Here is a 10,722-nt window from a genome sequence, read left to right as displayed (position 1 = left end):
AAGGAGAAAGCTGACTCCCATAAACTGTTCTCTGACCTTCTCATTAGCACAGAGGTATGCACCCCCCCACACACACACATTAAAAAGAAGAGAGAGAGAGAGAGAGAGAGAGGAGGGGGAAAACTTCATTCCAGGAAGAGCTAATGCTGACTCAGCATTCTGTAGGTCTGGCATTGGTGCAGGGAACAGGAAGTTGTGTAGATCCAAAAAGGCCTTACAGGCTTGTGTAAGAATGAGAGGAAAAGGTCAAATAAGCAAGGAAAAAAGAAAAATGTTCCAAAGGGGATTTTTATAAGGCAGGAAGGCTCAGGGGTTCCCGTTTTGGGGGGAAGCTTTTGTGTGTTAGACCCGCGGCAGCTCTTCCACTCAGCTAGCTCATGTCACAGCTGGGAAATCCAAGGCTCCCTGGGAAATTTTTGACAACCCAAACTAGTAAACAACCATGGGGTTCAAGCGTATCCTTCAAAAAACAACAAAACCTGCGTTCTTATTTTTAGGCAGCCTGTGAAGAGTCTGAAAGGAATTTAGGAGGAAGGCTAGATGCTCCGGGACTCCTCCCTGCACGATGAGGAAACTAACAAGCTGGGCACCTGTACAGCATCTTGTCCACTGCCCAAGCGAGGCTAATCTCCGGCAGGAGTCCGTGGCTGCCGTCTGCCCGGTGACACGCCGCTGTCCAACCTCCCGGCAGCGCCGTTAGCTTGACGTTTTGCTGAGCCTGACTCATCCTCTCCCAGCCTCTATTGTTCTGATCCAACGTAGCCCAGTCTCTTACAGGTGTTGGCCTACTTAGAAACAAAGAATGTTAGTGTTGGAAAGGAGCTACTTCAGAGGTCACCTACTAGGATTCCCCCTTGCTACAGATGAGAAAATGAGCCCAGATGAGGCTGGGGCTGGGTTCGGGCATGAGGCCTGGGGGAAGCTCAGCAATAGAGCCCGGAAGGAAGCTGGGGAAGGCTGGGGCTGGCCGAAGCTGAGGCTGAGGGTGGCGACCTCTGCTGCGGGGCTGCCAGGGCTGGAGTGGGTGTAGACCCCGCTCCCTGCAAGAATAGATTGTGTCAGCAAAGCACCGTCAGGAACTAAGCCGGCAGCCTGAAGTTCAAGGCAGGGCTTCTGTCTAAGCAGGGAAGTGTGAGGGAAGGGTAAAATTAGGCTACAAGTCGGTTACGAAAAGGAGACTAGCAGGTCCAGTAGGGTGAGAGGGTAGGAGGAAAAGTGAGAAAAGTTGTAACTCGGACTACCAGAGTAAACAAAGTTCCCACCAGAAGTGAGCCAAACTCCCCTCCCCTCCTTTTTAGGGGGAGCGGGTTGGTTTGAGACAGGGTCTCACTGTGTAGCCTTGGCATGCGCTGTGTAGACCAGGATGGCCTTGAACTCACAGAAATTCACTTGTCTTTGCTTCCTGAGTGCTGGGAGGTATCTCTGGCCCCAGTCACATCTTAATGTCCCTCTTTCAGCCTGGACTTGTATAACTCAGCCATATTTCAAGTCTAGGTCGGGAGGTGCCTGCTCTCTGACATGGTGCCTTTGAAAGCAGATCACTCACACTCCCTGGCTTGAACAGAGCCGTCCTTTCTCAATGGCTTGAGCGCTGGAGAAGGAGAAACAACTTTCTGATGTAGGGGCACTCATGGGTCAGGCACACCGCAGTTGATTAACCCCTAGTCACGTACATACGAGAACTGAAGATTGGACTCAATGAATTGTTTTTTTTGTTTGTTTGTTTGTTTGTTTGTTTTTAAGGAAAAAAAAGGCATGAAGCTGGAAGGAGTGAGTTTCAAAGACTAAGAATTTTTAAGACAAGGCCTGGAAACCCCCTAGACAGTCAACAGCAGTGGGAATTTGGAAAACACACAATTCTGGACTGTTAGCTCATCATCATTTGTTTTTTACCCGTGACTGCCACTAAACTCAACAATAGCGAGCCACTGCCGGGTGGCCAGACGTCCACTGGAAGACTTCCTGATTGAGTCCTGACCTAGGGAGGGGGGGGAGAGCTTATAGACCATGCTGAGAACGGAGGGTGGAACCAAAAAAGACATTAAATATGGGGGGGGCATATGACGAATTTGATCCTTTTGCCAGGAAACAAGAAGGTGGAAAAAGGGAAATAAATCGTGGTAGGATTAAGGACAACTATGCCAAGAGCTGACATATGAGATGACTCATGGAAATTGTAATCTGATAATAAAGGAATTTACATTTGAGTAGACACAGTATTGTCACATAGATGATTTCATTTAATTTGTAGAAAACCCTGGGGCAAAGGGTGTCTCTCCCCCGCCCCCATGGTGTTGTTATAATCTTCTCTTTACAGGGTTAACTGACTCTCCGACAGCAGGGCCATGCCAAACATCAACTGCTCCTGTACAATGCCACTGAAGCTAGAAGCACATCTGCCTGTCTCCCGGCCCATTGCCATGGCCAGCTGCTTTTAAGAAGGAGGAGGTGAGCCTGGCACGGTGACACACACCTGTAATCCTAGCACTCTGGGAGGCAAAGGCAGGCAGATCTGTGAGTTCAAGGCCAGCCTGGTCTACAAATAGAGTTCCAGGACAGTCAGGGCTACACATAAAGAAACCCTCTTGGGGGTGGGAGGTGAGGAGGCGGCTCCTTTGACCTGAAAGCCAGAGGCCTTTTTAAACTCACATATGACTCAAGGAGGTTTTTCTTTTCTTTTCTTTTTTTCCCCCGAGATATGACTCGGAGGGATTCTCAGCAAACTACGAACTTTTCTAGGTTGTTTTATGATAAAGATAGAAAACCATTAACCCGCTAAACCATTAGCCTGCTGACATGTGGAGAGTTGGCTGATAGAGAGCAAATCTCTGCTTGAAGCAGGGAAGGATGGACCTGAAAATGTGGCGCAGGAGAAAGAAAGAGCAGAGGACAGTTGTTTCTTACCCACTTGTGACCCAGGGGCCATACAGGGTGTCCAATGGGGACCCTGCTGCTGAGCTATTGGGTCAGCTCCAGACATAAACGGAGGAAGTTTCAGGGAGATGGGATGGAACCAAGAGAGGTTGCTCCAAGCCATCTGTGAGGGACCTCAGGACACAGGAAGCACAGACAGGCTCTGCTAACGGTCCTGCTGTGTTTAAGCAGGACAAAGTTTTGTCACGTAACCAACAGGTGTCCCCCCCCCCACCCTTAGAAACACAGAATTACTTTAAATAACTCTTCGCAGCGATACAAATCCCTTAATGTATTTTTTTTTAAAACACCTTAGGAAATGGTCTGTAATTACAATATGAATTTCAAGCTGTCTTTAAAAACATCTTTACCAGAACTTGAGGGATAGAGCCAGGTGGATTCAAGGCTGGCCTGGTCCATATAGTGAGAACTTGTCTCAAAAAAAAGAAAGGAAGAAAGAAAGAAAGAAAGAAAGAAAGAAAGAAAGAAAGAAAGAAAAAAAGAAAGAAAGAAAGAAAGAAAATCTTTTCTGTGCCTACTCAGGATGCAATTCCTCAATTTATTTTCTCTCACACAAATTATCAAGTTAGGTTTTTGGAGTTTTGTTTTGTTTTGTTTTGTTTTTTTCTTTTCGGGACAGAGTTTCTCTGTGTATCTTTGGCTGTCATGGACTCAGTTTGTAGAACAGGCTGGCCTCAAACTCCCAGAGATCCACCTGCCTCTGCCTCCCAGAGTGCTGGGATTACAGGCGTGAGCTGCACCCTGCGTATCTGAAATGTCCCCACAGGTTCATAAGCTGAACGCTTGCTCCTCAGCTGAGGTGCTGTTTTGGAAGCTCTAGGCTTGAGGTTAGCTGACAGAAGTAAGACTTATAGAAGCGCTAGCCTCCTTTTCTCTGCTCCGTAGCCCACAGTGCTATCAACTCCTACTGCCAAAGAGAAAGCTCTTCTGTGCCACCACTGCTTTGCTAGACTGAAAACCCTCTGAAACTGTGAGCCAAAGCCAGCCCCTCCTCCCTTAAGTTGCTTCTGTCAGACACATGACCGCAGTGATGCAAAGCAACTGATTCCGTTTCCAAAAAATATCCACTCCCTCCACACCAGTGTCACTGAGCTTGCGCATTCCTATTAAGGAAACAGAACCTGGTACAAGAAATATATGCCGGCGGGGGGGGGGGTTAATAATCCATGTCCAAATGTCCAAAGCCATTCATGGGATGAATTCAGGAATCTAGAACTACAGGATTTCAACAATGGTCACAGCCGACCAGGAGCCGGTGCCTGAGTTACCAGCTTTGGGGAGTTAGCAGGCAGATCCTCGCCCCAGAGACCTGATTTTGCAACTCTGCTCTACCAAGTTTATCTGAAAAAAAGAATAAGGTCTTTGGTTTCTGGATTTCCCTTTTCTTCAGACAGAAATCATTAAGGCCAAGAGCCTGTGTCTGTCAAACTAGTCATTTACTTCTAATGTTCCCGTCTGCCCGGTGGTTTTTACATCCTTTCTGGAGTCTCTTTCCTCTCCTCTCCTTTGATGCTGATCTATTGTGAGGCTCAGTACCATGCAGGCCTTCTGTGCAGCGCGTCTCCCAGCAACTGGCCCTCACACAACTACACTGGAATTCTGCTATAAACCGAGGCTGCAAAAAATTCAACTTATGGGCTGGAAAGACAGCTCAGGGGTTAAGAGCACTGTCTGCTCTTCCAGAGGTCCTGAGTTCAATTCCCAGCAACCACATGGTGGCTTCCAACTGTCTGTAATAAGATTTGGTGCCCTTTGCTGGCATGCGGGCACACATGCAGGCAGAGCATGGTATACATAATAAATAAATAAATAAATAAAATTTTTTAATTCAGCTTATACAGTGGTTAACTAGGTCAGCTTTTCTGGGTCAAAGGGGCCCAGATATTTACACAAACATAGTTTGGGATGTTTCTTTGAGAACATTTTGGAGGCAATTAACGTCTACACTAGTGGACTCGGAGTAAAAGCAGATCATGATGTAGCAGGCCTTATTCAATCCGTTGAAAGCCTGAACAGAGCAAAACACTAGCTTCTTCTTGTGCATGAGAAGCATCTCAGCAGATGACCTTTACACTTGAGCAGCCGCACTGGCTCTCTCCTGTGTCTGCAGCTGGCAGGCTGTCCTGCAGACTCTAGCCTCATCAGCCTACAGCTAAGTTGGTTCTGGAGGATGAAGAGATGGCTCAGTGGTTAAGCGTACTGACTTTCAGGGGACCAGGGTTCAATTTCCAACACCCTCATGGTGGCCCACAACTTCTTGTAAGTCTAGTCTTAAGGGATCCGATGCCCTCTGGCACCAGATACGTATATGGTATAGATATACATGCAGGCCAAACACCCATGCACACAAAATACAAAACAAGACTTCTCCCTATCTCTCCTCTCTCTCTATCCCTCTCTGTGTGTCTCTGTCTCTGTGTGTGTCTCTGTCTCTCTCTCTCTTTCTCTCTCTCTCTCTCATACACACACACACACACACACACACACACACAAACCTGGAGAAGCCCAACTAACACAAATGTGACCAGGATTTCTTACTTACCATGTTTTTTGACAGAAGGATAACATGTCCTGCTTCCTGTGAAAAGGCAAAACTCAGGAGCAGTATATTTTCCATGACTCTTGTTCTCCGCTCCTAAAATGGAGCTCTTTGGTGGAGAAGTGGGGTTGACAAAGGACACAGAAGAAGCAATTCCAGAGAACAAAGAAACTGATTTATTACTAACAGACCACACTTAGCGTGTAGGAAAATATTCCAATAACAAAAAGCCAAAGAAAGAGATGGATCTGGAGCAGAAGGAAAAGGAGATAACACCTTTCTCGGCCTCCTGGATCACTTCAGACCAAGATCCTAATTGGAAAGTAGAACTGTTTTGTTTAGTGTGTGGCTTGGCAACAAACCTGCTATGTGACCTTCAGCTGACATACTAGGTGATTAGATGAGATGTTCAGAATAAAAAAAAAAATCATCCACCCTGTCACATGGTGACACAGTCAAGGAGACAGACAGGACTGTCCCTCTAAAAGGGATCTGCTGTCCAAACATAAAGAATGTGGTCAGGAGACAGACAGCCGTCGGCTCTCGTTGCTTTTGGATGGTCTCAGCTGCAGAGACTCAGTTTGCCCCAGAATGGGTGGTTTCTCTAGGGATCCACGCAATGGCTGAGTGAGGTGCAGGGAAAAAGTCCAGTCGGGACGCTCGGGAGAACAGTGCTCCAGAGCCCTTGACTGATCGAAGGCTCTCTCAGGCCCTCTGTGAAATTTTACTTCCTTCTCTCTATATTCCACTTCCTCCCTTCTTCCATCACACACGTTTATTCCTAATATACACCCCTTCCTATTTTCCTCAGTATCTACTTCCAAGGAAGCAACCTGTGACATTCATAGGCAGAAACCTTCGTTGCAAATAGAATTGTATTGTAAACATGCAACCACACTTAGGGAGATGTTAATAAGTGATCATCACAGTTCTCTGTAGATATGGGACAGGAAAATGATCTGAATTAGCTGAAAAGAAAATGCTTTATTAAGAATTAGGACCTTGCCCGGCAGTGGTGGTGCATGCCTATTAATCCCAGCACTCAGGAGGCAGGGGGAGGTGGATATCTGAGTTCGAGGCCACCCTGGTCTACAGAGTGAATTCCAGAACAGCTGGGACTATTTAGAGAAACCATGTCTAAAAAAAAACAGAAAGAAAGAAAAGAAAAACAAACAAAACTGAAAAGGAAAAAAAAATTAGGGGATCTTTTGGAATTCATTTGTCAACAGTTCATGGAAATTATCAAAAACTAAAATTAAAGTGGTGGGGTAGCAAACACCTGCAGGCGCAGCATTCAGAAGCAGGCGGATCTCTGTGAGTCTGAAGCCAGCCTGGTCTATGAAGTACGTCCAGGACAGCCAAAGCTATGCAAAGAAACCGTGTCTCAAAAAACCAAACCAAACAAACATGCAACAAAACTAAGGTTTGTGTTTCTCTTCACACAATCTTACCTCTTGTTCTCCTTCCCTCTTTCCTTCATTTTCCCACTTGTGGTGCCTTGTCTGTTTTTCATGTCACATCCACTTTTTTATTTTTGAAGATTTATCTATTTTATTTGTACGAGTGCTTGCCTACACATATGTACATGCGTCAAGTGTATGTTTGCCCCACCCACCTCAGAGGTCACTGGGTCCCCTGGAACTGGAGTTACGGGTGGCTGTGAGGTGCCATGGGTTCTAGTAACCTAAACCACTCCTGCAAGAGCAACAAATGCTTTTAACTGCTGAGCCATCTCCCCAGCCCCTAGATCTGCTCCTACTGCTTATCAAAGCACAGGATCCCCAAACAGAAACTCCAGAATATCACGCTCAGTGAGCCAAGTCCCTGTCACCTTACAGGATCAGATCCTATGGCCAGACGGGCATCTCTGTGGACAACTTCCTCCTCAGCAATCAACCATGGCTGGAGACTAGGCCATTTTGGATGGAAAGCCTTCCTTCTAAGGTTGTAGATGGAGTTTATTTTCTAAGTAGAGGGTGTGAGATGGGCGTCTCTGTCACAAAGCCCTTGCAGCTACGGTGCTGTGGAAGAAATGGCCAGCTTTGAATTCAAATGGCCAGTTCTGGGTTCCTCACCCACCACAAATTAGTTTCATTCTATTGGAAAGAGTCAGAGTTGATCCTGTTTCCTCAGCTGAAAACAGAGATAATTTTTCTGGCTCAAAGGTGTTTTTAAAGTTTGTTTACTCTAAAAAAATAAAAATGACTTTATGGCCAGGCAATGATGTCACATGCTTTTAATCCCAGCACTTGGGAGGCAGAAGCAGACAATCGCTGAGTTCGAGGCCAACCTGGTCTACAGAGTAAGTTCCAGGACAGCCAGGGCTGCACAAAAAAACTTTGTCTTAAAAAACAAACAAACAAACAAACAAAACAAGTCTTTACATTTTGTTTGTTTGTTTCTTAAGACAGGTTTTTCTGTGTAGCTCTGGCTGTCCTGAAACTCAAGAGATCCACCTACCTCTGCCTCCCTCGTGCTGGGATTAAAGGCGTGCACCACCACCATCTGGACAAAGATGTTTTTACATTTTTAAAAGTTGGGTGCTAAGTTGTGTACCAGAAATATAGATGCAGTTTGTGCTGTAGACAGATGTTTTCATCCTCATGAAGGAAGAAAGGAAGAAAGTACATAATTATGGTCGTAGGTGATATACACAGTGAAAGAGAAAGACATCCCTGGGTTAGGAGTCCTTGAGGTGTGTCCTCAGCCTGTATATTTGTGTGATATAGACAGAAAAGACCGTGGAGGGAGCCTGGGAAAGCCTTGCAGGAGAGAGGAATCTGAGAGGATGCTTGACAGGCAAGAGAAAGAACTCTCTGGAGACAGTGAGAATATCACGTGCTAGATCACAAGTGTGTGAGAGGTTGGGCATTTCCAGAGACGAGACAGTGGGTGAGCAGGCCTAAAATAAAGGACAGCACCTGGCAAGGGGACAGGCAGGAAGTGTGGTGAGGCCGCTAGCGAAGAGGCTGGGTCAAAGAAGCTTCTCTGAGAAACAAGAAGTGGAGCAGCATGCGGGGAGCACTCTGAAACCACAAGTGTTCCCCACATCCCAGTGCCCGGCACCAGACTGCTTAGATGTCAGGGATTAGGCTAAGCTGTCTCATGAATTTGTCTCTGGGAGAGAAGGGATATTTTTATTCTGCAGGACTTTAGCTGAATAGTTTCCCCAGCTACACCTGGTATCTTGGTTTGGCTTCCCTGGAGCAGAGCGTGAGAACAGAGGTTGCCTGTAAGTAGTTTATTTTGCAGGTGACCCCCAGAAAAAAATCCCCAGAAACTTTAGTAAGTGCCATCTCTACTGACCACATTCCTCCTCCTCCTTCTTAATCTCATGTGTTTGGCTGTTTTGCCCCCAGAGGGACATGAGGCAGAGAAGAGGGAGGTTACTGCCTACTGTGTGCTATCAAGCAAGTCACCATCAAGAGTACCTGCAGCTAGGTACCCTTTTTGGAAAGCATTGAATAGGCCTCTGACTTACTTCCAGGACACGAGGCCAGGCCATTTCTCTACGAGTCTTGTTGGTGTTGTTTCAGGAGTGTTTCCACGATGCTTACTTTGGCATTCTCAGTTTTCTGGCACAAAAGCCGAGCACGCTTTTGAGGCAGGGTCTGTGGGCGTTCTCAGCAAGGCATCCTCGGCATGCGGAGGTGTGGGCTAAGAAGGTCTGGGGAGACATTGGCCGTGTGTGCCGCATGCAGGTAACAGGTCAGACGTCAGTTTGGTTATAAGCAGTCAGTTTAGCTTGGTTTTTACATTGATGACTTTCATCATCCGTCCACCGGTATGGAGAGGGCATGGTAAAGCAGAGCATGTCACATAGCCAGGGGTAGAAAGAGAGGCTGCAAGGGGTCAAGGATAATACAAGAACCTACTCCTAGTGAGTTACCTCCTCCAGCTAGGTCTCACCTCCTTTAGTTTTTAAAACAGCCGAAAATGGGACCAGCCATTCTTTTGCAAGTAGGAGTAGTGAGAAAATAACTCAGGCAGTACAAACTGGTCTAGAACGTGGGACTCTCCTGCCACTACCTCTTGAGGACTGTCAGTACAAGTGTGTTTTAATATATGAGCCTTCTCTAGGGATAGTTCATATCTAGTACCATAGCATTCTGCTTCCCCCCGACCCCCCACCAGGCAGCTAAACTCAGGAAAGCATTTCCCTTCATGATTTGTGGGAGCAATCTACCCCAAAGGCCTCTCTTTTGAATGAATTCACAATTATACAACCTTACACCCTGCAACTTGTGATACTTGGGCTCTGGCCAGTCTCTGGGATGCTTTCAAAGTATCTTTCCTATTTTCCTATGCAAAGTGGTTTTCCCCCTTTCTCGTCTTCTTTTTCTTGTTATTTTTAAAGGCACTAACCTCTGTAATACCACATCTTACTTCAACTACTTCCTTTGCCAGTCTGAGCACACATTTTCAAACTTTTATATACTTTTTGTTCCTGAGTCTTGCTGTAAGCCTGGCTAAAAGCATCCACCAAAAACCATGCCAAATTTTGAATGCACTCTTCTCATGGAATTTCCCCTACCAAATTAGTCTGCTACTTTTAAATTTGGCTTTTCATTAAGTTTCAGGACATTGGTAAAGTAGAAACAAATTCTGTGGCCTCTAATTCAATTCCCCACAGAGATTTGTCTCATTTGAAACTTTAGTAAGTGCAATCTCTACTGACCACATTTCTCCTCCTCCGCCTCCTCCGCCTCCTCCGCCTCCTCCGCCTCCTCCTCCTCCTCCTCCTCCTCCTCCTCCTCCTCCTCCTCCTCCTCCTCCTCCTCTCCCTCTTTCTTAATTTTATGTGTTTGGGTGTTTTGCCTGCACGTATGCCTGTGTACCATTTGCATACCTGGTGCCCATGGAAGGTACTGGATGTCCTGGAACTGGAGTTACAGACAGGTAGGTGTGAACCTAGTCCTCTAGAAGAGAAGCCAGAGCTCTCAACATCTGCACCATAATCTCCTAAGGCACTCATTTCTAACAGCACTCTGGTCTTCTGAGCTCCCAGGAAAACTGCCTATTAGTCTCTGCTAACAGGCTTTTACAATTTTTGTAGCCTACTTCTCCACACTCTTCTACAGTACTCCCACAAACAACTTTCACAGCAGGTGTGTCTTCCCACCCCAATTAATCTAGAAAAGGTAATCCCTCACATCATGCCTAGCAACTGGTCTCCCAGGTGATTCCAGATCTCAAGTTGACAACTGAGACTGACAATCACAATAATCATACTTTGAGTGCCTTCTAGA

General features: G+C 46.3%; 1 long non-coding RNA gene across 2 annotated transcripts; it reads right to left on the bottom strand.

The window, feature by feature from the left end:
• Positions 1–272: 272 nt before the first annotated feature.
• On the bottom strand, positions 273–10,195 carry LOC132647256 (uncharacterized). Of its 2 annotated transcripts, none has more exons than XR_009585618.1 (2): positions 8,955–10,195; positions 273–788 (listed from the first exon to the last, which is right to left on the bottom strand). It is a non-coding gene; the product is annotated as an uncharacterized LOC132647256 (long non-coding RNA). The 2 variants fall into 2 exon arrangements; XR_009585619.1 differs by having other exon boundaries at positions 273–785.
• Between the last annotated feature and the right edge of the window lie 527 nt (positions 10,196–10,722).

The sequence above is a fragment of the Meriones unguiculatus genome, chromosome 14 (genome assembly GCF_030254825.1).
Source record: "Meriones unguiculatus strain TT.TT164.6M chromosome 14, Bangor_MerUng_6.1, whole genome shotgun sequence".
NCBI lineage: Eukaryota > Metazoa > Chordata > Mammalia > Rodentia > Muridae > Meriones > Meriones unguiculatus.
This window is presented reverse-complemented; position numbering and strand designations above follow the sequence as displayed.